This window comes from Ciconia boyciana, chromosome 1, assembly GCF_034638445.1.
Source record: "Ciconia boyciana chromosome 1, ASM3463844v1, whole genome shotgun sequence".
In the NCBI taxonomy this organism is placed as follows: Eukaryota; Metazoa; Chordata; class Aves; order Ciconiiformes; family Ciconiidae; genus Ciconia; species Ciconia boyciana.
This window is the reverse complement of record NC_132934.1, coordinates 144273068-144299068: the sequence shown is the minus strand read 5'-3', so window position 1 is coordinate 144299068 and position 26001 is coordinate 144273068.

Below are 26001 nucleotides of genomic sequence, written 5' to 3'. Positions count from 1 at the left end.
CAGTAAAAAGCATAAGAGAAGGGATTGTTTCTTTCAAAAACACCACAAAAGGAGGGGCTGCCTGTCTTTTATTCATTGGCCCAACATTTTAAACACTCAGCAAGAATTTGGGAGACATGGGCTCATTTCCTCCTGCTGAAGGTAGAAAATTGTGTAGAGGAAGGGAGAGATCACAAAATGAGGAAGGTGAGTAATAGCAAGGGTGACTGTAATAGGGAGGGCACAGAAATCAAATGGGTAGAACTGGACCCTACTCCATGGAATAGTTACGAATTTTGCTTTATCCAGCAATGGGATAAAAGCAGTTAATCCAAGGTGTAGGGATCAGACTCACTTCTGAGAGAGTGTCCCAACCACTAGGAGGCAAACCTTTTCTCTTTGATGTGCCCTTGACGACACAGCTTTTTCTTTGCATGCTATATACTGGTGCTGTTTGAAGGGGAAGGATGGGAGGCAGGCTAGGTGCTCTATAACTCTGTAATTAAGGTACTCTCCAGGGAAGAGAGAAATAGGAGTTTGGGGGCCCCCAGGCCAAGGTAGAAACGAAATTCACATTTTCTGCTTTCTGTGCTGTGGCTGTAAATGCCAGGTTAATTTTCAGTAGTGCTCAGTGTCTCCAAACTAGTAAGATGCCTGGTCTCTGGACACAGCCTGTCCTCCCGGACCCTGAGGCGGCAGGAGCACTTGCACTCTGGAGGGAGGTAGGAGCTGAGACGTGCTGGTGGTCAGCTGCTGGCTTGTTGCAAGTAGCCTCATGCTCACTGTGTGGAACCACAGTGTTGACCGTCTGTGGCACTGATCAATTTAGATGATCCAGGTTCCTTGGTCGTGTTAAGTACTCAGTTTCAAGGCAGCATGATAACTGTATTAGATGCTCAAAGTAGGTAACTAAGTTCTGAATCTGGCCATAGTCCTCTCAAAAGAAAAAATTTTCTTCCAGAGCACCTCCAAGTTTATTGTAATCCATAGCACCAATTTTGTCCTCTTTGATTAAACTAGAGAGATATAAACCCCTTAGAAATAGCATTGTCATAAACTGTCTTTCAATAAGATAGTGAGACACCTTTAAAATGAACAGTGCATAGCTCACATTTTCTACTGATGAAGTTAATCTATGCTCAAGTAGCAAAAAATAACAGTGAACTAGGGCTGAGTCCTCTAGAACTGCTAATCTTCAGACACATGAATAATTTTTGCGTTAAGAGAAAACCAGCTTAGTGACAGGAAACTCTTCCCTGCAACTTCTAATCTAAAATAACAGACATCTATGTAATTTTTTTGATTGTCTAATTGTGTCAGCATGCTTCAACAGCTGTGATAATTTTAGACTTCCATGCAGCCCAAAGTCTTATCAGTACTCCTAAAGATGACTGTTGAGAATCTCTCAGGACAAAGAAGGAAATTAATCAGAAAGTTAACTTTATTTTTTAACTACTAGGCCTGTTCTTAAACAAGGTTAGAATAGAATTAATCACTGTTAGTTGTAAATAAATCACTTTGGTCTGTTTTCATAGTAGACATATTTTCAAAACAAAATTTTTTTGAGAGAATTGGAAAAAATCATGTCTGAGATTTGCTACTAAAAAGGAGAGAGATAAAATATAAGTGTAGGATTGTTTATAGGAGGAAAAATAAAGTAGGCCAAATCTCAGTGAGACTTGTATCCTTGAATCCTAGAGGCAGGACAGTGTCTAATCCCATGATGGAGCAAGAACTCTATTTAGGATCTCGCTCCCTTTTTATTTCATGGCAGCTTTCAGGGTACTGGCAGACTAACTTTCTTTTATTACTTTCCAGAGAAAAGAACATATTCCCCTACTAGTGGAATTAATCACCTTCCTGGGATCTCCAGCTTTGAGAAGGGAGGATTTTTGCAATTATTGTTGTTCAGCCTCAAAAGCTAGGCAGGACATATGTATTCTTATACCAAGCTAGGCTTCCCCTTACATAATATTGGTCTTTATCCTGTAAAGTTTTGTTCTTTCTTTTTTTTCCTTTTTTTTTCTTTTTTTTCCCCACCATTCAGATAATTTCCCTGTCTCAGAGACCAAACCCTGGCCTATCAGATTCTGCACAGTAATTTTAGATTTGTCAATAAAGATTTGTAGTGGTTGGAAGGGAAGAACTTAGCAACTGACCTTATTAAGTGTGTCATTATTTCTGGAGTGTGGTTTACTTTGAGGTGAGACAAACAGAAATTATTAAAGTCATATTTTATTGAATTTAGTAGGGTGAATTTAGGGTGATATGAGAGAAGATAGTATGGAGATGATTAACTGCAAATCAGTCACGTCATGTATCAGAAATGAGTGGAATAATAAAAAAATCCACAAAACCTCTCTTACAATATATCTAGAAAGAGAAAAAAATTCTTACCTTCAAAGAGCATTAAGTATTACCTATTAGTATCTTTTACTACGGCTTTTGGCACAAAAGGATTGTTTCCCCGGGGCTGGAGTTGTTGTAGGCTCTGGAAAAGGACAAAAGAAACCCCAACCAAAATGTTCTGAGCCATCAGTCAAAATAACCTAGGAGACACAAGTTCTCTGGCAAGGCACCATGCAACATTAAGCATCTGCCCTGGTTTTGGATGCAGTGTACAGTTATTCACCCCTAGAACATCACAGCTCCAACGTTGTTCATGTCTGTTCTTTACCCTTCCCTGGTATAGCCGTGTGCGCTGGTTCACGAGGGAGGTGGAGGAATTCATAAAGGCTCACAGGAGAACAGAAACAAACCTTGTGCATGATACACTGCGGTAATTAAAATAAAAACACAAAAAACCCCTCTTTACCTTAACAATACGGGTCAATTCATAAATAAAACCAAAGCTGTCTCTTGAGACCTACAGGAAAGAGAAAAAGGGTTGGTCTCTGAAATGAGCCTAAGTCCAGCAAACTTCATCTGATCTTTCCAAAGCCACTAAGTGTAAATTGTGAGTAAATGACTGGACAAATCAATTCACTGCAGTGGCATCCTCATGTTACTTAGCTGCTTTTCAAAATACTAGCCTCTTGGGAAAGTATGTGTTCAACATGGGTGAGGATACATAGCCATTTGAAGCTTATATACCTAGAAAGGCAAATGGATGTTGCAAGAAAGCGTTTGCATCATTAGAAAAGTTTTGCTCTAGTACTACTGTCTCATACTGTCCTTAATGGTATTTTGCACAAAATCTGCCTTTGCACAAAAATATTTTTGACTTTGTAATTTTCAAAGGTTTCTCTGAATTCGGATTCTCTTATTTTATAGTTTATTTATTCTGCATAATATGACTTTCTTTGATTGGTGAAACAAATAAAATTGGCTTTATAACCAGTCCAGAAAGTTACTAATGTGCTATTTTGGCATTTTGCTTTTTCTCAATGAAGAAATCTTTTTTTTTTTTTTTTGGGGGGGGGGTAGGGGGGGAGGGTGTGGGAATACAAGTAATAGACCTCTGTGATGTTAACAGTTAGTATAAATGAAGAATTTGGCTAGAGAAGTTCTGCTCTTGGTGAAGAAGTGAGATAGTATAACTTAGGGAGGAATAATTCCTTGGAGTTTAATATGATCACTGGAAAGGAAGTGGAAATTTTGGACATAGATGAGTATAGGCCTTCTATGTTAGAAAATTCACAATCTAGCAGAAAATTATGATAAGCCTGTCTAGAAATTGAGTATTAAGTATTACTGTAATGTTATTAAGTATTAAATGACATTTAGAGTATTATTTAAACAATAAGAAATTGATTTTAGGAAAAGTGTAAGTCAGAATCACTATACAACTGGGAAAATGAGTTTCTGGTACAACTTGAGGGTCTTACTGAAAGGAACTTTAAGACAAGCTGTTGAAGATCACACCAGCATTTGTTACTGAGAAGTGTATTTGCCATTTTTCACTCAGGTTTACAACTAAAGGAGCATGTTAGAACTGACATCAGTCCTTTTGAGTAATAGCAATGGATAGGAACCTTTTTCCGTCTCAGCTTGGTAAAGAAGATGCAGCTGTTTCCTCAAGGTATAGAGCGTGAAACCATTGGGGTTGTTTGGTTTTTTGGTTTGTTTTTTTTTTTTCTTCTTTTTTTTGTGTTTGTGCTGTTATTTTGTGGACTTGCTTCTTGTAGTGCTTGCTTGGAAACCCATACCTTGAGATCACAAGGAATGAAATCAGGCTAATTACTTTTGAACTGTCATTGGGCACTCAATTTTCATTAATGCTGCTCAGGTTTACATTAAAACCTATAAGCAGACATTCTGGAGTGAATGCATAAAAGAAAAATCTAGGAAATATAACATTCTGCCCTAGTTTGTGCAGATAAGTTTTAGTCTCTAAATTGTTTAGAATACCTTTTGGCAAGAATTGTGATAACCAGAAACAGTGCAAATACTCAAGCCAGGATTCCATGCTGTAGCCTACAAAAAGCAGCCTGTTTAACTGTCTCAGCAATTAACTTTCATTCCTCGGTGCACCAGGACTGATTTGTTAATCATGTGACCATGCTGCAAAGTTCCTCTCTAGTTTTGTAGGCAGTTTGGGAAATGGACAATGGACACATAGGACAGCTGAAAGAATCTAAGCTTTATGCTTTTGATGAGTAATAGATGATATCTATTTGCTTAAATTCTTTTTACAAGTGTTGAATGTGAAAAATTTTGATTTATTCTACAGATGTAAATAGATGCTTGCCATTGTTATAAATCAAAGACATAAAATATATAATTATGGTTATGAGTTGTAAAAGAAGCTACAATAAAAAAGGAGTTTGTTCAAATAAATTGGATTTTGAGGACAGTGCATGTCATGAGATCAATAAGCATTTGTTAAGCAACTGTACTGCCGAAGAGACTGTCACAGAATTTTGGCTTCATCAAGCTCTTACCGGAAGCGTAGGCAAATGGATGAGGTGGAAGAGAGTAAATGTTAAACCATTAATGTAGCTAACTGAAAAAAATAATGCTACTGAAGTGTGTCTACATGAATTATAATTTAATCAAGATGTCATTTGTCCTCAATTATATAAAGATACTTATAAAAATACCTATGCTATGTCCAGTACAAGTTTATTACTTTTTAATGTGAACCCAATTGGCAGTCATATCCAGTTAAAGGATAAAAAGATGCAAGATGGAAAGTCTTATTGAGAATATTAAGGTGTGTAGATCTGCACTTTTACATTTTTTACCATCCAAATCGCAGTGGAATGCAAGTCTTTGATGCCTGTTAGATCCACTTTTTATGAGACAGAATTTTTAATATTAGAAGTTGGATAGCGCTACAGCAACTTCTGAATCCCAGTTGGTTGAGAAAAAAAATAAGAGAATAGAAAAAAAGAAAGAAAAAAAAGAAAAAAGAAAAAAAAATTGAGGAATTTAATAATGAAATAATTGGTGCACACATTAAATTCTCATCTCAGACGGAGGTGTGTAGACCCATTTTGGAATGTTTAGTTGTGTTGGAAAAATGAATTTGTCTTTAATGAATGTCTACAGTTGAAGAGAGCTGATAAATGTTTTCTTTATATGAAACTAGTAGTTGTAATTGGCTGGTGCATATTTCTATGCCATATTGGCATTTCTTAAAAATCAAATTATGGGCATCAGATCTTTTTGTGGACACTACCTCCAGGTTGTAATAGCCTCCATATTGGGACTTCTGCATCCTTTATTTAGCACTGTATCCAAATTGTGAAGAAACTTGAACAACATGTGAGTCAGCAAACCAACAAGCAGGGGTTCAGTGGTTCAGTTCTGTTACCTAAACACAGGCATCCATGCCATTTGGCATTCCCTGGGCTATCAAGGACATTGATATCTGGCAAGTACACGCATGATCTACAAGAGACCCCAAGGACATCTCTGGGCAGCTGGAAGCCAAGGAAGACACCCTGTGGTATACCCACTTGTCACTTGCCAGGCAGCTGAATCTCATACCAAGAATGGAATTCAAGCTTTAGATTCAGCAGCCTAAATTTAGGTTTCCACAGTGTAGGCATCCATGTGTGAGTTAGGTGTCTATGCTCCCACTGGAGTCAATGAGGATTTAATCTAACTCAAGGGCTATTCAGAGCAGCTAGAAATAGACTATTAGAGTTCAATTTATTCAACCACACTCAACTGTCTGGTGCCTTTTGTAATGTCTCATGGCATTTTGACAGGCCTCTAGCTGTCAGTTCAGAAAGGCATGGTGTCTCATAGGTTCTACAATATGTCCAAGAGACCTGTATGGATCACCTAGGACGCTGTGGCATCTCAAATGACATCAGACCACCATGCGTGGACAATGACGTCCTCACATTTAAACAGCTTAATAGCTGTCTGAACCCTGTTCACTGTAGTGTTTGATCCCCATTGATTATATGGTAATTTAAACACTTTGCTCACATGTTGACACCCTCATTTAAATGTTGAATGTGGAGCTGGATCCCATACCATATTTTTTTTTTAAAGTGTCACAGAACTGTGGTGCCCATGGCAGGCTTAGCTGCTGATCAAATAGGGTGCATTTTTTTTTGCACGGTACTATAGTCCAAGTTGTTTACATGTGAGTGAATTCCAAAACAGTCACTAAATAGTGAATTTAACATGCTCATTTTCTCTAACTAACATTTCCTGAGAGTTCAGCTGAATAGGCTTTTTGCCTGGAACACAGCACAGCATTAACTGCAGCTATATTGTTTCAATCTGGAATTAATTTGCATCCATGTAGCCTGGAGTCTAGGCAGAGAAAGCTTGTGTTTGCCAGTAAAAGGTATGTGCATCCTTGGAAAAGCTATATCTGCAGCTCTCCCCTTTGGGATTCTACCAACAGAGGTGAATAGAGTCACCAAACAACCTTCTTCTGGCAAGATATTGTTTACTCTGTGTCATAACAACGAAGCTTTGCAAAATAGAAGTGACTGGAAAATAGTCTGTATTCTACTTCTTTATCTCAAGGTTTTCCACCTCCTCTTGAAAAGCTGAAAAGGCCCAACTTTCTCACTAGTCAGGCATCTGTGCCTACCTGAGGAGTTCCTGAATTACGGTTTCTCAGGTGCTAGAAAGAAAGAATTTTTATCCCACCTGAATTCTTAATTTTCAGCTCCTGTATTTTGGGCTGGTTCAGTAGGGTCACCCAATCTCCCCCTGAGGGACTGACTCTACCCTCTCAGAAAGGGCCTCACTTTGACATCGTTTTGCTTTCTGTTTCTGCTCTATCTGTTACCTGGTGATGCGGACATCTTGAATGAATGCAAACGACCCCGCTGCCACCATGACTGGTCACATACTTAGTCTTGCTTAAATTCTGGAGAGTAGAAGATATAGACTGTCACTTCCCTCAGTGATCTCCTTTTTTTGTTAGTCCCCAGCACAATGATCCTGACTGAAAATTCTGAGCATTAATGCAAATTACTAGTAGTAGTAATGTTAAAATTGCTACTGCTGTTAATTACAACTGCTACTAACTGAACTTCATTTTACTAAGCTAAACTAACTAAAAAGTTTTTCATTACAACAAAATCAGCTTTAGATTGCCAGGTGTTTTAGATAAACCCCATAATTTTTTATGAAAACAGCTATTTTTTGAAAAATGCTCCCTTAGTAAGAATGGGTTTTTTCCCTTTTAAAAACATTCAAACTGAAATTTTTCATCAGGTGTACTGTGCATTATCGACAAAAAAGGAGGCAGGATGGATGGTCACTGTAGAAAACAGGAGTTACTATTCTCATTCATAGTCACCAAATAGGCTTCCGCATTATCCTGGTGAATTGTATGTACTTCCATGGGTGATGATGAAAAATATACCTTAGCACACTGAAACTCACTGTAACTGTATGCTGACTCATAATTACTGAGGCAAATGCTGAAATATCTAAATAAACTCACACTGAACAAAATGACTATAAGAGGCAGACTTGCATACAAATGTTCATCTTCATTAACGCTGAGGTGAAAATAGGCAATGTGCCAGCTTAGTACATGGGTATTAAGGTCAGATCATAATCTTTTCCAATAATGGCTACAGGTACCTTAATTAATTGTAAAATTACAGTGGGATTCCTGCGATGGTGCATAGCACATTTTCATGAATACCACATTCATTCTTGTTGGTTTATCAAAATAATAGCTGCATTAATAAGGACTGGTCATTTGTTTCAAAGGGATCCTGTCAGCTAACACATGGAAAATCCTCATTCATTCCTTCCGTCTTCATTGTATTAACATTATTCATGCTGAACCCTGCTGGCATGCACGTGACAGAGTATGGAATCTGAGAATGCTTTGGCATTGAGCAGCACCCAATTATCGGAAATTATTAACATTAACAGAAATGGCTCTAATCCTTGCTTTTTCAGCAAAGAATATGTTGCCTCAGTTCTAGCCACATGATCGCTCTTTTAGCCTCCCCATTCTCTTTGTTGATTAAAACCAAAGCACAAGTGGGTGAATTCCACCCCTCCCAGTATTCTGATAGCTGACTAAATTAACACTGCCCTCTGATCACCAAATGAATGGTCTTTGTGGGACCAAAACATGGGTGATCAAACGGAGCGTCCGCCTGGTTTGACAGGTATGGAGTTGAGTTGCACATGTGCCTCTCCTGTGCCTGACATCAGCAGCAGGAGGGGTGGAGCAGTCCAGGGAGTTAGTACATTTACAGTTGTTACCAGGGAAACAAGAAAAATTGCAGACGTTCTGTATTATATATAATATGATCTGAACCTGGCTGTATCACAGCAACATTTGGCTAATATAGCAATGTACTGTGCAATGGTAGCAAAAAATTCCAATATTTTTATGGCTGTAGAAGGGACCTCTCTTATGTAAAACATTAGTCATTAGAATTTAAATTAGACTTAAAAGAGAAGATAAATGGAAATACCATGTTCAGCTATCTCCTCAGAAAAAATGGCCCTACACTGAATTTCCATTGCAACTTCATTCATCTTCCCAGCTTTGAATGGCCAGCAATGCAGATGGTGCTTTGTTCTCCAACAGCTTCCCTTCCACTAGGGTCCCACCTCCTCCTCACTCTGTGAAGCCTAAATTTCTATTTGGTATCACAGAGTTCTCAATAATTTCTTACCAGTTTAGAACCTTTTCTTCCCTCTGACGCAGCGCAGAAGTGCAAATAGCTTGCAAAAAAAAAAAAAAAAAAAAAGCTATAAAAATATCTGAAGATAAGTTTGGAATTAAATTTAAGATGCAGTAGAATAAAAGCAACTAATGCAACCTCAGCCCTGCCTTGTGTGGTGTTATAGTGCTACCTGGTATCACTCAGGCAGCAGATAGTAAAGAAGAAAAGGAGCAGGTCTACAGAGTGAAGCAATTGGTGCTGAAGGACCGAGGTCCACGCTGCATGAAGTTTGGAAAGCTTTAACTTGGACTAAGTCGGTGAACTAACTAAGTCAACCCTGTGAACTGAATTTCTGTTAATGGTTAGACCACATTAGACATGTTCCTGGGCTGCGTCCCTCAGTTTAGTTTCATCTCATGCAGTTTTAGCACTCTGAGGCATTCTGTGGTACGAACCAAAGTACAGCAAGTGGGGAAAGCCTGGAGGTTTTTGGTTGAAAGATAGACTCCAGATCTGAATTGAAATGCTAATGCAGATGCACCCAAAGTAACCCCCAATCTTAGTAAGCCAGTGAAAAAGCACAAAAAGATATTCTGCCACTTCTCACATTCATCTGTCCTTTCTGCTGTCCTTTCTCAGCAAAAGTGGTGTGGATGATGGTATATTTGAATAGTGTATCTTGTGCTCAGAATAACTCAAGCAATATATTTCTTATCTCTCCTAGCTGCCGAAAGTCTCTTCATTTTAAGCTTTGTTTTATCTTGGCTATTTCTTAATGTTTGGTGTTTGGTTGTTTGGGTTTTTTTCATCAAAATTGTTTTAGGCTGAAGGACAAAATTGTTTCCCAGCTGTCTGAATCAGAGATCTTTTTAGATCCATCACACATATCTCTATAATTTAAGCTAAAGCAATAAATGGTGAAAACAGAAAGCTGCTACTCTCTCTGAGTTATAACTACTTTCTCAGTGCCTTACGCCGAGCCTTTGTTACATGTCAAAGGAACACGAAAAACTATGAATCTCAGCTTTATTTTTGTAGCCTCTGCTGTAGAGAGCAGTCAAGTATGTACGCTTATTTGATACATTCATCCTGAGTGGGAGACACAGACTCCAAATAACCAACAGAAAAGAGACCCTTAGCAGCTCATAGCTGTCTTATTTTGTAAAGCGAGTGTGGGATGCTAACAGGCTCTGCACTTCAGAGGTGTGAAACAATGAAGTGTGTACACTTACCCCTGATCAGTAAGAAAGTAGGGTCGAAGGTAACTCCTAGCTCCCTTCCCATTTCCCTGGTTTTGAAGCAATAAAATGACCACTCCTGATATGACCTGTGAATTTTTTTTTTTTAAGGTGGTTGCTGTGTAGTCAAGTGAAGGCTCAGACACAAGGATTTGGGGCTGGAGCCTGCTCAGCAAGGGTTTAGAGATAAGAAGTCTCTAAAAAGCCCTACTGCAGGTATACAGCTGCAGTATATAAACTGATATATATCAATTTTTAAAGTCTATAATCTAATCAAATCCAGCTGGTTTTCAAGGTGACAACAGAAGAAAATGTTTTCTGCAATATTTGCTAACTTTCATCTTCCAACTAGCGCTCTCCAGAAAAAGAAATGGAAAACTATTTTAACATTGGCAAAACTATTGGTAATTCCCTACCTTTGTTCTTATAAACAGTTTTCACTCGTTCCTCGTGTTCTAGCGTAACCGAACCTTTGTGAGAGGAAATAATGAAAAACTGTTTCATTTGCAGTTACATTTGCAGAGTTATTAGCAAGAGAAAGCAGATTAGAACTAAAAAGCAATAGACCTACTCTGCTCCCGAGTACTAAGCGACATTTCTATTTCTGTCCAGTGAGTTGAGGGTGGCTTAGGAATGTTAAGGCGTTAAACTTTAGCACCATCACAGCAGTAGTTCTGACAGGGACATTGCAGTGACAGGCGGGTGGGGGGTTGCACGGACACTGGTGCTGTAATTCATCGGGAGTGCTGGGATCGGAGCTCACTGCTCCTGACTTCCATCTCCTCCCCGCCAGCCTCCCTTCTGCCTTGATTGCGGGCTCGTCTCAGCTCACAAAGTGCATTAAACATAAACACCATTCAAATCATCCCCATTCCCTCTGACTGACAGCAGCACTTTGTCAGCTTCAGCAGCTCCCTACGCTGGCTTCACAGGGGGGGTGTGATAAAGAGGATGTACGGAAGCGTATTTTAATTACAGGCATTTTTACTTGAGGAGAAGAGTAAACAGACGAAAAATGTAGGAATGTGACAGATCTACATAATTAATTGGGGCCCCAGCGAGGCTGCCACTGGGTTGCTGGCAGTCACTGGGCTTAGTAGCAAATTGAGGATGAGGAGAGGGAAAAGGAATAGGCATCCAGAGTCTTGGATTATATGTTTTAATTGAGAGCATATTAAAAACATCTCCACCGTACTTGGTCATCTCACCAAGCTGTATGTTCATTTAAAAATATAAATAAAAAATTAAAACTGTTAAATTATTTTCTTTCAGAATGAAAGTAATAAAGAACCCCTCTGAAAGATTTTTTAATCAGCTTCCAAAAAAGCCTTAGAAAAGCTATCCCCCCCATTCCCCTTTTTAAATGGAATTTGTAATCTAACGAGGAAATTATTTATGAAGTATTTGCTCTGCACCTGAAAATACCTCCAGTGAAATTATGTTTGGCAACCTGAAGCACTTTGAAGTCTATGGAGTGGCAATAAAAATTAGGCCTTCATTAAAGAGCAATGCCTTTTCTCCAGCAAACTGGCACCGCCTCAAGAGGTCAAACTCTGGGAAGGCCACAGATCTCTGCCCAAGCTGTGCCTGTGCACCACACATGGAAGCAATTTTGCCCATATTCTCTGCTGCTTTTTATGAATTTCTCCTTCTCCTTCCCCCCTCCCCACCCTTTTTTCAGGCTTCCTTCTACAGCTTTCATGTTGCATTTAGGAAATTAACAGTAACTGTCAAATTACTCTGCAAATAGGAGAATATAAGTTTGGAAGGAGTAGAACTTGCCTTTTGCCCTAGGGCCAAGTCAGTGGAAGAGCAACAAAGGGATCCTTGAGAAGTGTTTGGATAGACTGTTTTAGCAAGCCAGGCTCTTATTTTATCAAGTGCACACAATTTTTCCATTGGAAATTTTTCCCCCCTTCCTGTAAATTATTCTTTCCCTTGTGCACCCAACTTGCTGCATGGACTGGGAAAGGTACTGGGAATGATTATAGCTGCTAAGCACTGGCAGGGTGGGTATTAACCCTTGGAGAGAGATGGAAGAGGTTTGGAAGTGGAGCTTCCTTGTGGGATTATGTACAAAAGGTGCAGTTTGGTTTGAAAAAAAACCCCCCACTTTTCACATGTGCTTAAAAAAGCAACATAAAGGAGGGAGTAGTTACTTTAATTAAATACTGAAATATTTTCGAAAAAAAGTGAGAGAATAAAGCTCAGAGGAATTGTAATCTATGGAGATGTAAGCTAATTACTTAATCACTTGCATTTGTAAATCTTATTATTGGAAAAGAAATTACTGTAGTGATTAAATTACAGATATTTATCTGCTAATAGCCCTGATTAACTGGTGATGCTAATCTGTCATTCTGAAAGCCAATATTAACAGCATCAATCTCACAGAACAATAAACAGTTTATATGAAAGAAAACTTTGTCCGTGCAGAGTCCAGATGTGCGAAGGGAATGTGGGATGTGTGAGATTCTGGAACCAGTTTGCTGGACCAAAACAGCCGATGGTCTCAAAATGAGTTGTTTTGGCCCGTTAACCCCTTGTCAGGCACAAAGCACTACTTAGTTATGAACAAATACTGTCTTATACTGCAAAAGCAATTTAGTTAGCAGCACTTCTAGAGTAAATAAATAAATCCCAGGCTTAATTTATTACCAGAAAGTTATTAGGGTTAGGGCAGGTAGGCCAGAGAGAGTTGTTACTAAGTCTTGCTTGCAGGTCCTGCAAAGAAAAGGTAGCTGATAGAAGCCAAAGAGAGGTATAATTTATTTATTTTTAACAGATACCTGACTGATGCTATTGATTTTCACTTTGGCTAAATAAACTTTTTCTTTTTAATCAGTGTTTCTTACCACAAGGGAAAGTGATGAAGAGGAAAAGTGGAAAGACCAGTACCTTAATTTCCTCTCCATGTTGCAGGGCAGGTTTTACAGGGAAATGAAACTCCAGCAAATAAACCCAAGTTAGAGCTTCAGAGGAAATTTGCTGTGAAGCGGACAATGGCAAAGTACCCAGAGAAGATCAAGTTTCCTATTTAAGCTGTTCAAGAAGTACTGGAGAAAAAAAAAGAAAGAAATGAAACAATTGCTGTAAGCGCTCGCCTTACAGAGCTCCTATCTCAAATATAACTGGAATCTACCAATGTAATCTTTATGATGACCAGATGTTACTATTTCTGGGAATGTCCTGAGTTTTCAAGGGCTGCTCCAGTTTCCAGGCTGATTATATTGAAACCGGTGTTTGCCTCGGTTACAATAAAATCTGCCAGCTGGCTCATCTCATCCTATCAGTGCCTCCCACTGCAATCTCCTTTATCCCAACAATTTAAAGCAACTTTCTTTGTGCAGAAACCACCACAATAGTCTTTAAAACAAGAACTGAGACCTTTTGATTAAATTGTGTTGGGGATTATTGGTGAAGGAAAGGAGAGTATGGAAGGCAAGAGAAGACTATGGCATGGTGTTCCTTGTGCTGGATGCAAAGATAAGGATGTACTGATAGTATCAGACCAGAAACGGTAAGAAAATGCATTCACTTTGGCACATCACCCAACAAGTCTTTTTTTTCCCCCCAAGATTTTGTGTGGTTGGATTTAGAGGATTTTCTTTTTTTTTCTTTTCTTCCCCTCCCACCCCAAGAATGACAGAGATTTTGCTAGAACTATCAAGTCAGATGCAATTGAGCACCCACAATAGGTCTGAGAGGTTGCCATACATCCAGAAGTCCCAGATGAGTCTACACCACTCGTGCAATATAGTTCTATGATATGAGCTCAGTGAATCCTTTCAGAAAACACCAGACTCATGGCATGTGTTAGGCCCAGTCTTTGAACATCTGTGAATAAAGTTGCCTATACAGCACTTCCAGGTAGCACCCAACATGCTGCAGATGCTCCCTGAGATGAACCTGTGCCTACGCAGTAAGTCAGAAGTATCTCGGACAGTGCTGGCTTTGCGGTTTGAGTGTAGGCAACTTGTCCAGTGCATGCACCAGTATTTCTGTGTGGGAAATATTTAGTGGATGCCCAGGTTTTAAAGGTTTTGCTCCTAATAGCAAACCCAAACAAATGAAAAAGATGAAGAGCAATATAAAAGATTCAAGACATTCCACATTCAGAGCTAGACCTTTTGAGGAGCAGAACATTGCCAGTTTTCTGATGTGCTCAATAATGGAGAATGCTTCCATGAATAAACACAGATTACTGTGCATTTGCTCCCTCTGCACTTTTGAACTAAATGTGGCATGCACCTATGCAGTTAGAGAAAAAAATACACAGCTGCCTGCTTCCATTGCTCCAGCCATACATGAAGGTGTTAGCCCTGAGACCTAGAAACCCTAGATTTTATATAAATTGATTTGGTTGTGTAAGAGTGCCTATGTTGGCAGCTCAAGATGTTCTGGATGTCACCAGGAGCCTGAGACATGCTCAGGGGTCAAATGGCATGGGGCCTTCTGGAGACCTGTGTCCTGCAACGGCAGGTGAAGACCAGGTCTGCGGGACTCCCCCTATACCTGAAAAATGCTTGTTCTGGCAACACCACAGCAGGAAATCTCTTAGGGAAGAGGAGACTATGTTTTCAGGTGATGTAGCAAGGCACTCAATTTCTGACTGTGTAGACTGGGAAGTAGAATAGAGGGGGTCCTCAAGTTTCCTGTCAGCTTTCTCTTCCAGAAAGCTAGGAAGTGCAGAAAAGCCCGTGACCAAGGAGTGATACTGAGTGGCTATTGAGAAATGGGTTTTTTTGGGGGTGGGGAAGACACAAGGGAGTTACTTCCCTAACAAGCAGAGTGCCTTGTGTGTAAAGATTCTTACCATGAGGAAAAGGATCCCAAACCCAGGATCGACTGACTAGATGCAATGGCAAATAATTTCTCCTTGGCAGTGGCACCTTGATTATACAAAAACGTTCAAATGAAAGGGACGTTCTATTTTTCTCCTCTTACTTAAATTCTTCTCCAGTGAAGAATTTAAAATAATATTAGAATATTTTCCCCTTTGTGGTAACCAGCCTGACTTGTTGGGATCCAACAGATTATAAAGGGAGCTGGAAGCTTTCGGTCAGTCTCTGGAAACAGTCACATACTTAAAAAATGAAAAGACATAATTCACATAACATTTCTGAAGCTTGAAGTCCTCTAAAAGAGAAACAAAATGTTTTCGCAAAAATAACTACACATATTAAATAGTTAGAGTAGAAAGGTTTGTTTGTTGCCAGACTTTTGATGTCTAATATAAGTTACCAGGGAAAAAAACTCAACACGCTAAACCTGAGTTCTGGTATGAAAGCACAGGGAGCTCTAGTATCTAATTTTCCACCCACTTAAACAAATAATTTTAGGCATTTTGAGCCAAGGTCTTTTGAAGCTCCCTTAACTGATTTCAATCGTGCAAGGGCAGAGAAAGACATGTTCTTTATTTTTTCTGAAATATTTTAAACAAAATGTCTGTTTTTATAAAGCATTAATGGTAAATGGTTAAAATGGAAAAAAAATATTTTATAACTTACTTAGGCCCTTCATTTTCCTTTCCAAGTGTTTTGTCTTGCATATTTTCTTTTCTGTGGTTGTACTAATTATGGCACAGTTATACATATATAAGTAGTGTTATCCTTCTGGTGGTAAAAATGGCAATTATGACAAAGCAAAAAAGCTTTGTCCTGCTTTCAGTTTGTCTTGTCTCTTTTGACTGGGAGCTCTGCAAGGCACTTTCTTAGTCTGTGTTTACTGAGTAGGGATACAACACGATCCTGCTGTCAGTGGGAGCTGCGGGAATTCTGTAATTACCTCTAATGTTCCCGTTTTCCTGGTAAGGGAGCGGGAACAATCCATTAGGGCCAGGCACACATCTTGAGTCTCTTCTGAACACTAGGAAACTGAGAATGCTTCATCCTCCTTCAGTCCTCTTTAAACAAAGTTATATTTTTTAAAAGAAATACATTTTTTCAGTTTTAGGGGTGATAATGCTGTATCACCAGTAGAGACGATAGACAAGTATTGAGGAAAGGGACGAAAGCCTGGTCTTCTAATTGATACGGTATGTGCAGCAGGAACTCTTATTAGAGTTGAAATATTTGGGCATAAAAGAGGCACATCAGTTTTTATCTAAGCCTAATGGTAGTTCCCCAGTTTTGATTCCTTTCTGAAATAAGTATGTCTTCCTATCAGTAGGGCACAAATTCCAAGGGGCTTTACAAAACACTATCAATATGCTTTATGATGCTCAAAGAAGACCTGTAGTCAATCTGTTTGGACAACAGCTCTGATAATATCCTTCTTTCTGAATAAACAGGTCTAATAACATACCGTTAAATAAGTGATTTTCCACAACAACTCTAGCAACTCTAGCAAGTCTAACTACCCAGACAGTAGCTTGAGTGGCCTTGTACCCACAAACAGTACATTCTGAAAAACTATCATGAATTCATTTATGAAAATAAAATCATCACTGTGCAACATATCAGAGGACAAAAATATATTTCTGTGCGTGTATCCCCCATGTCTGTGATTATAAGATGAACTTGCAGAAGTTATAATTTCAGTTTTGCAAATAGGCCCATGAGATTTCGGTCAGTATACATGCGATGTACCAAAATGTTTTCAGGATTATAGCCTAATCTGGGGAAAGATGAATCTTTCTAAATCTTCTGCATCTGGATGAAGAACAACAGCAGTTGTGAAGGGGAAGCATGAGACGAGACTGGAGTCACAGCTATCACTGTTGCCTGAATGTTTGTGCTCAAGATCTTTCTTATTTATTATTTGCAAGAGTTGTAGAATTGTTTCAGAAACAAGATGCTCAGTATCCCCACATCATCACTCTATCACTCAGTTATAAGACTGTCAGTTGTGCTGTCTAGCTAATTTGAACACTTTGACTTCCTTGAGTGACTTGCCCAGTTACAGAGACAACTCTTGGCTACTCAGATGTGGGTGCAGTTCCTCTGTCCCAGCTAGCTGCCCATCCTCCCCCAAGAGATCCATATTTTCCCAGCCACACTAGGGCATTCCTCCCCCACTAGGTTGGCACAACCAAGCACAACAGAACAAGGAAGGCAGACCTTGCAGAGCACCCTCTTGTCAAAGGTTTGTAAGAGGAAGCTTCTTCTGGAAACCTACATGAGTTGATATTTTGTAGAAAAATGGTCTGGAAAGCTTATTGAGAGATTTGAATGAGAGATAGCCTTCTGCCAAGTTGGAAAGAAGACCCTCAGCTCCAGAAGTGTTATGAAGGGTGTTTTCTCTGGATGTGACCGGTGATGGAGGTCACAGATAGCTGGGTAGACAACCTCTTCTGTGAGTGTTGACAGAATCATTTAGATGGTTCCTGGGACATCTTTGGGCTTGATCTGTGCTGGAGAGCAGTCAGGTGATTTGGGGGATATAAGGTAACCATGGGTTACCTACAAATAGCGACTGGCTATATTGGTCTGTTTCTGTGGATCAGGACAGATATCTGCCAGTGCTTGATAACATCACCTTTCAGTGTCTCTGGGGGAACACACACACTTTTTCCTGATCATTATCATACAACATCAAGGAAAGGAAGCGTATCTTCATTTTAGCCTCTCTTTTAAGAGCTTATCCATTCCCACCTCTAGAAATGGTAGTATGTGATTTGAAGTAATCACTTGGCATGCACCAAGGTGGCTACCCAAGGCAGTCCCATGGCCTTGAGATTCAGAAGGCTTTTTTCCACTTACTGAGGAGGTCAGTGGGGTGGACTTTCCTCTGGGCTTTGTCTGTCAAAGGACTCTGGTGTAAGGTGGGGTAGAACACATATGGTTATTGACCTGAGATGTGGGATATTTTTTTTCCAAACTTCTTTTTGAGCTGTCCAGAGAACTCTTCCCACTGGCTAGTATGTCTCCCCTCCTCATGCCTTTAGCAGCAGTAGATTATGAAGCATGTAATATATTGAGTTTTGCTTCTGTTGCTGTTCAACAAGCAATTATTCACATTCAACTGTGTCAAAAGCTTTTTCTGTAGATGGAGAAACAACAGAGTGTTATGCAGTCACAGATACCTGAACTTTTCCATGTTTTCATATCTTTCATTTATGCTGTTTTTATGCAGGTACAACTGTGGTAGAGTGAGAAACAGAGAATGTAACACCTTTAGGAAAAATACAGAAGAAAGCTACAAGGACCTAATTAAAGCAATACAAATAATTGCAATATAAATAGTCAGTTTTAGTTGGGGGAGCTACAAATGATAAAAAGTATTCTGTGTTTAACAGAACATTTCCTTTAACACTCAGGTCTTGTTCACCTCTCAAGGACCTGCAAAATTTCAGTGATTTATAGCTTACTCGTCTAAGTAGTCGCATAGACCCAATTTAGTGGGATAGACCCAATTTCAGAGACTTGAAATTCTTATCTTTTTTAAGAATGTTGCAATCACTAGGGCAGAGGGGATTCTAGTATGGAGAAGTGATATTTTTTTTCTTTTCTTATAAACAGTAAAATAGTCATTTAGCTATTAGAGAATGGATAATGTAAGCTGAAAATCTGAATCAAACTTAACCTGAAAAGTGACTGCTGAGAAGTACAAAGATAAAGCACGTAAGTTCAAACACCTTTCATGCCTGATTTGGAGGAGGTTTCAACTCCCTCATGTGGGTATCTCACATGGGCATGATGGGGCATCCGCTTCCTTTATCTTGTGAAAAGTGTCTAGACCTGTTCTGGAGGTAATTCCCAAAATGTAAATGTTCATCTAGAGGATGCTCTTTTCAGTCAGATATAATTTGCATACAAAAGTAGTTACAGCTATCACGACAAATCATTTTTGTGAGGTAAACTTTTCACACACACACACACACACACACAAATAGGTACATCCCATAGCATGAGTGTAGCTACAACTGCATAAAGGTGTGCCAAATCAATAATGTGTTGTTCGTCTCCTTATCAAGAAACATTTTTATTCACCTAAAGTCTTGTTTCAGCTATAAATAACTGTGTCCCAGTTAGGAAGTGTGGATTGCACTGTTTTAACCACATCAGTACATCTTTCCTGAGCAATTTAAGAACTTATGAACAAACTCTCTTCCCCTCCTCTAGAGGTTTCACCTTCAGAATGGCTGGTCTGGAATGAATTAAGAGATTAATAAAGGAAAAAAAAAAAAAAAAATTTTCTATCTGGAAAAAAAAAAGGTGTATTTCTGTGGGTAAATTGTAAACTACAGAAGATCCACTTCCCTGTATTTACCAAATACCTCTATTTACCAACAATTTACTAAATTTCTACAAGTTTCAAGTAGTGATGTTATGTCTAAGTAGATTTTTCTCCACTTTCTCACATTCTCTAACTGCTTTTCAAATGGAAAAGAATGTAATTTTTACTTCTTTTGGTTGCTCAGAAGAGAAAACTAAAACTAACAAAAAGTAATACTTCAAAATAACTTACTTTACAAAAAAAATTGCATTTTCCCATAATGATTTTTAAAAATCCCAAGAAAGTAAAAATTTTTGTTTGTTGTGAAATAATTTCTCAATGTCATGAAACAGAACATCTAAAAAACCCCAAACAAAACCTCCTGACAGACTACAGAAATGCTATTGATTTAACGTACAAATTAAACTCTTAAATAAAATACATGAAAGGAAATTAAAGACTTAGTAAAGAAAATAAGCAGCATAGATAAAAAAGGCAAAAATACCTATAGTTTTGTTCAGTTTTGCTCATTTTGTGCTGTTCTTGTTGAAAGGGATAAATAACTGTCAATGTATGATTTCTTACTATGCTGTCAGTTTTTTCTAAGGAAAACTGGCAAAACCAAAAGTAATTTTTCATAAAAGCCGTGTGTTAGCTCATGTAGGTATGTGTACTCCAGCTGGGTTATATTGCAAGTGAGATGTCTGCCATCCCCACATAGAGGCAAAGTCTTTAAGTGTGTAAATATGTACATATATGTGTAGTATATTGGGAAAGCAAAGATGCTGCAGTGGCACAGCTAAAGAGGGCACAGTTTTCCCGTGGCATAATTCATTATTATTGTGAGTTTAGTTAAGTTGGAGGTCTATTTATGTGGTGGTTAAGGTGCCTGTCAAAAGGGCGCTTGGCACTTGTTCCTCCTTTGCGCTTTGAAGTTCACTTCCTACAGTAACATTTTCCAGTCATAACACCTCCTTCTTCACAGCTAAAAGTCAAGGCTGCTAGCCATCCCCCTGTGCTTCAAAATGTAGAAACCGTAATTCAGCCCTAAGGAAATGAACCAATTACAAGGAACTTGGTTTAACTTCCTGCTGTGGTAGACAAATGGAGATCTACTATGAAAGTAAGACTGCAAGCTTAAGAAATATGTGTAGGTATTGAGCAATTACAGTCAACTGGAACATGCTAAGCAACAAACCCAATCCCTTTCTGTAAGGACCAGTCGCTGCACATAGCATCTGAGGATAACGAAACCATTATGGTTGCTGTACTCTAGACAGAGAGGTCTGTGTGAAATTTCCTGTTCTGGTTGTAGATTTCAGTGTTTTCATGGTAGTGGAATAAAGGACTAGTCTACAAACTGCAAAGAATGTGGGTCAAAAAAAATGTTTTAATTTCTGCCAACAGAAAAACAGAGATATCCTGCAGAGCTTTATACACATAAATGGTATGGATATATTCACAGTTAAAGATTTAGCCTAATAAGGAGTAAAGGTCTGTAGTAGAAGTTTAGGACACCTTGAATCACTGCTCATTGCTTGATGCCTGAAAAGTTAATACTTGCTCTGAAACCTGGGAAATACAGTAAATTCTATCAGTTAATAACATCAAAAGTTAATCACCTTCATTAGTTCATGTTCTAATAGTGCTGGCTTAGGAATCATAGTCCAAGAATACAAAGTGGACAAACCTGGTATCGCTTCTCTCTACAAATTCTTCTCATTTATTGGCTGGATTTGTATCACATGTAATCCCAATACTATTCATATTCTTTTTAACATTTAAGAATTTTTCTTTGAAATCATGGATCACCTTTATCCCAAGAAATAAATAAGGTATACTGTGTGCATTCAAGGCAGCTGAAAAATACGAACACATCACCATGTCATACTATCTTACAAATCAGTTTTAAAAAAAAGTTTTGAAAATTATTACAGTCAGCTTTTGATAGGCACTAATATAAATATTCAATATATTTAGCAAATATTTACAAAAAAGCTAATGATATTAGCTAAACTGCTTTGCTAATGCTGCTTTGTTGTGAAAAAAAATGTTTTAGGTATGACCAGCTAGTGGCCCATAAACATTTTTGAAAGCACTCTTAAGTTAATAGACTGTTTTACTTATTTCACTGTTACCTTTTGAGATGTCACTAATATAGTGTACTAAACAATGCAGTGAATAATGTAAGCAGTGCGTAACAAAATGCAATATAATGCTCTGGAAATGAATTATTATGTTTTTATGATTCCCATTTCTTGGGATTGATTTTCATTCTAAAGCCCAGAAAAATTAAACAATGAAATGTCAGAATAAGGTGAGGAGAAACTCCAAGCTTTGAGACATTCTACAAATACTGCAGAAAACTGGTAGACATTCAGCCAAATATCTCCAACACAGGGTTCCTGGTTTCTTGTTTACCTGGTAGACAACAAGCATTCTTTCGTCCATCGGGATTTATGTAAATTCCTTTAAGCTGAAACTATGCCATATAGGGCGATTGTACAATCCGTCATCAGTTCTCACAAGTTAAATGAGGTCAGGGTCAGGCTGGGTTAGGGTTGCACAGGGGGTCTCCAAAGAGAGCTCAGGATGCAGCAGGAAGTGGTCATGGTCACAAGGCAAGGGGGCAGCTTCAAACTTTCCCTGGCCCAGGTGTGAAGCAGCGCCTTGCATGTTTGGACCAGCCTGCAAATAGACCTGCTGTCTCGACTTGGAGTGAAAGCCAATGTCCTGCTCCTGTAATGGCTGTATCCTGTTGCATACTTGGCAAGCTTAAAAATATTAGCACTGCCGTCCTGGCCAAAAACTCATCTGGGACTGTAGTTATGCTGACCAAATTAATTATCTGCTTTGACCAATTTAGGCAATTATTCAGTCTATTTATTTGTTTGTGCGTTTGTTCACCATTTGTTTTCCAGATAAAGTATGAACAATTATCCACTTTTTTAGAATGTTTCTGGTGAAAAGCTTTTGCAAACAATTTCTTTTTTTGCAGTTGCACTATAAGCCTGATTACGATGAGCTGTCCAATTTTCAAAAGAGGTCAGTGTTTAATAACCTACAGTGAGCACATGCAGTGGAGACTTTCAGTGTCAGGTATTCATGATAGAAAAACTTTAACAGAAATACATTTTAATAAAAAAAAACCCAACCATGCCCAAACTGAATTTTTTTAGTCTGCAAAGCTGTAAACTTAGGGGACTGTGCTGTTTATCCATCTCACTTGTCAGCCTCCCTAAATAATTTCTCAGCATACTGGACAGTTTTTATTAAACTGAAAAAAAAAAATGTAGATATCTCAAAATTAATTACATTCTATCATTTTTAGGCACACCAGTGTCTTGTCAGAGGAGATGGATCCAGAGCAGTACCTCCACTGCCAGGTATGACTTCCTAGGCACATAAGGACTGCTCAGCTGAATATCACAGGTTTATCTCCAGACTAGCCATCTCTGGGTTGTCTCTTAACCAGGGAGCACTCAGAAAGGAATGGAGATTATTGTAAACATCAGATGGTTGATGGCTCAAAGAACACAAAACCACAGGAAAGGAAGCTGCATTAATTCTGGTGGTCATGGAGTAACTTTACTTTTTATAGGGAGGGAAAATACATCAAAAGCTGGCTTTGTTTCAGAAAATGTTGATATGCCATATGAGTAAATAAAAATTAAATTTATACATTGATTTTTTTCATTTTTATATTGACGGTGTTATTCATATGTTATTTCATAACCTGCTGTGCCTGTCCAGATCAAAACAGGTGTCAAAATGCCAAACATTTTCTGCTCAGTGAGAATGCTGAGTATCTGTCTGTCTTTGTTTAAGTATCTGTTTTGCAGAGAAGAGTAGGACTGGGCAGGGAGTTGTTTGGTTATTGTTAATTTTGTATTATCTTACCTTATGCTATTTCATTTTATTCTTCCATGTGCATTCATAGGGAAATAAGACCATTTCGAGATATATGTGTTTCTGATTTGTACTCTTCTTGCTAGATCCACACCCTCTGACCTTTTCTCTTGCAGCAGCCTCTTCGTCCATCTAGCTGTGCAATCTCAGTAACAAGCCTCCAAAAGACCTTTACCTCTACATCCCACCAACTCTGTGACCATGGGAAGCTGCCTCCAGCACTGCATCTGGACAAAGCCTCAAGCCAGGACCTGTGATTTACCAAGTCCCTCACCAAGCTGGTTCCCTCCTTGCAGCCAGCAGTTTGTCTTGCATTTCCACGCTCCCAAGACCCCGAGGAGACCAGATGGAGCTGCTCCTCCAGCAAGAAAACTCTCATGGAAGTCTTCCTTTGCTAGACAATATATTCATGACAATGAAATGACAATGAAAGCAGCAACTGGGGCAATGTTGGAATAACAGCCATACAGAGTGGTGAGGCAGCACCTCAAATTTAGCCTGATGTCTCAGAAGCTGTAGAGCTCCCTGTAGTGGGGCGCTGGTCCCTACACTTAGTGCTTTCATCTTGACGTTCTCCTCATAGTTAAGGGTTTGGTAACATAGCAGCAAAGTTAGATGCCAGTAAAAAGGACATAATCAGTCATCTCTTGGCTTCACAAGATGTCTTATTGTACTGTGGTATCTCACCCTGCGAAAGCAATTTTTGTCCCATGAAGGTGGAAGGGCCTACTGAGGAAATAACTCACTGTAAACATGAATAAATCTAGCCAATGATTGCAGTCTGTAAAAACTTTCCCCACTCTATCAGCACAGTTCCTCCTGTGCTCTGAAATATTTTTAAAGTAGATTGTTGTCATTTTTTTAATTTTCAGTTTTCTTCCATCCAAACTTTGCATGTTCCTCAGCTCCCATTAAACACAATCCGTCTGACCAGTAACCCTACACATGTGGTGAAAAAAAAAGTAAAGAAAAAAAGGGGTCAGGGAAAGGTTGGTTGAATAGGCAATTAGTGGGAAATTTCATAAACAATAAGGGAAATGTGTTAGAGAGCAGCCTATTTTTTCTACATAAGTCTCCATTTCATCTCCAGGAATATTCTTTTCATGCATATTTAGTTTAAGAAAAAACGCACCATATATCTTTCAGGATATTTTTAATTCTTCATTTATGATACTATAAATGTTTAGGTAATAATGCTGGTATTGGAAACAAGTCAAATGAGCGCAATTCAAATTAGTGGGCAAGCTAGAGCAGAGTCTTTCATTTACAGTCTGCTTGATCAGACCACATTAAAACCAGCAAGACTTAAGCCTACTCTGTTTACAGCCCACAGGTTGTTATCTAGTTTCAAACCTTTCTGTTCGGAATTGTTAAGCCAGCTCTGTACTGCATGCAGCTCACCATTAATTGGAAGCTTGGATTCTAATGGCTGTTTTTTGGGGCGGGAGCTGGAAATCTTGAAGCCCACATCATGCCCTAAAATGTATTCATTTAATTTAAAACCTTTACATAAAATTACTGGTTATTTGAAAGTTAAACACTTAGTCACAGTGTTCTGTATCAGATGCTATGAATTTATTCACATCTAGATTTTAAATTACCTCCTTTCCATTTAAAATGCCAATTTTACTAGGCTACCTGAAACATCATTTGCATAGAGTTATTACATCAGGAAAGAAAAAATCCTCTCTTGTGTTCACTGCCTTGTTTCTCTAATCCCCACAGACAGTGAGGAAGAAAGGCTGGCTTTATATTGTCAATTTCTTTTACTGCACCCATTGGCACTTGCCAATATTCCTTACCAGATAAAATGCGCAAATATTCTCAGACGTGTAACAGCTTCAGAAGTTTGCTGCCACTTATATGTGGATGTACTGTAAATGTCTACACATTAATTAATGGAAAACCAGGAATGTTTTGATCTTGCAAACCCACAAATGGAACTCTACTAGCTGAGCTAATGAATCAGTTCCATGAAATGTTCGTACTTCTAAATCACTATCGTATTTAATAAGAAAAAAAAAATAATATAAGCAGCAGACTACCTTCTTGTACTATTTAGAGGGAAAAAGCCACTGTATAACTAATGGAATCTTGTAAACATACACAGTTCCTTAGGGCTTTTCTGGGAGATGGAATAAGATATGCTTCCAATGTACATTCTCCTGTTATTTTTAAACATGGGTTCAAACTGAAACATACACAAGATCTGGGGCCATTCAGCACTGGACCTGTAGCTTTTCCCGTAGGTCAATGCCCTAATTTATACACATTCTGCAGGCTTTCGGTAATGGTATTCATTCTTATGCAGCTGGGCAAACATATTGCCTTTCAGTCAGACAGGACTCAGTCACACCTACTTGCAGTCATTCTCTTGTCACACTGAGTTAGAGTGACCACTAACAAATAAGAAACAATTGAGAATCATGCCACTATTTTCTTTTCTTACCTGACAATTCCTCCTGAGGAGCCCTATGTGTTAGACCTGGCTAAATGTAATTTGAGTAACTGAGATGTGCCTAGCCAGCTCTCCCCGCAGTGATAACTCAGTGATGCATACTTCTCTACTCCTTGTCCTCAACTCTGAGCTGGAGTTGTTTTGTGTATCATTTCTCAAAATAAACAAAACAGTTCAGTTCTATTCTGGGAGGTCATTG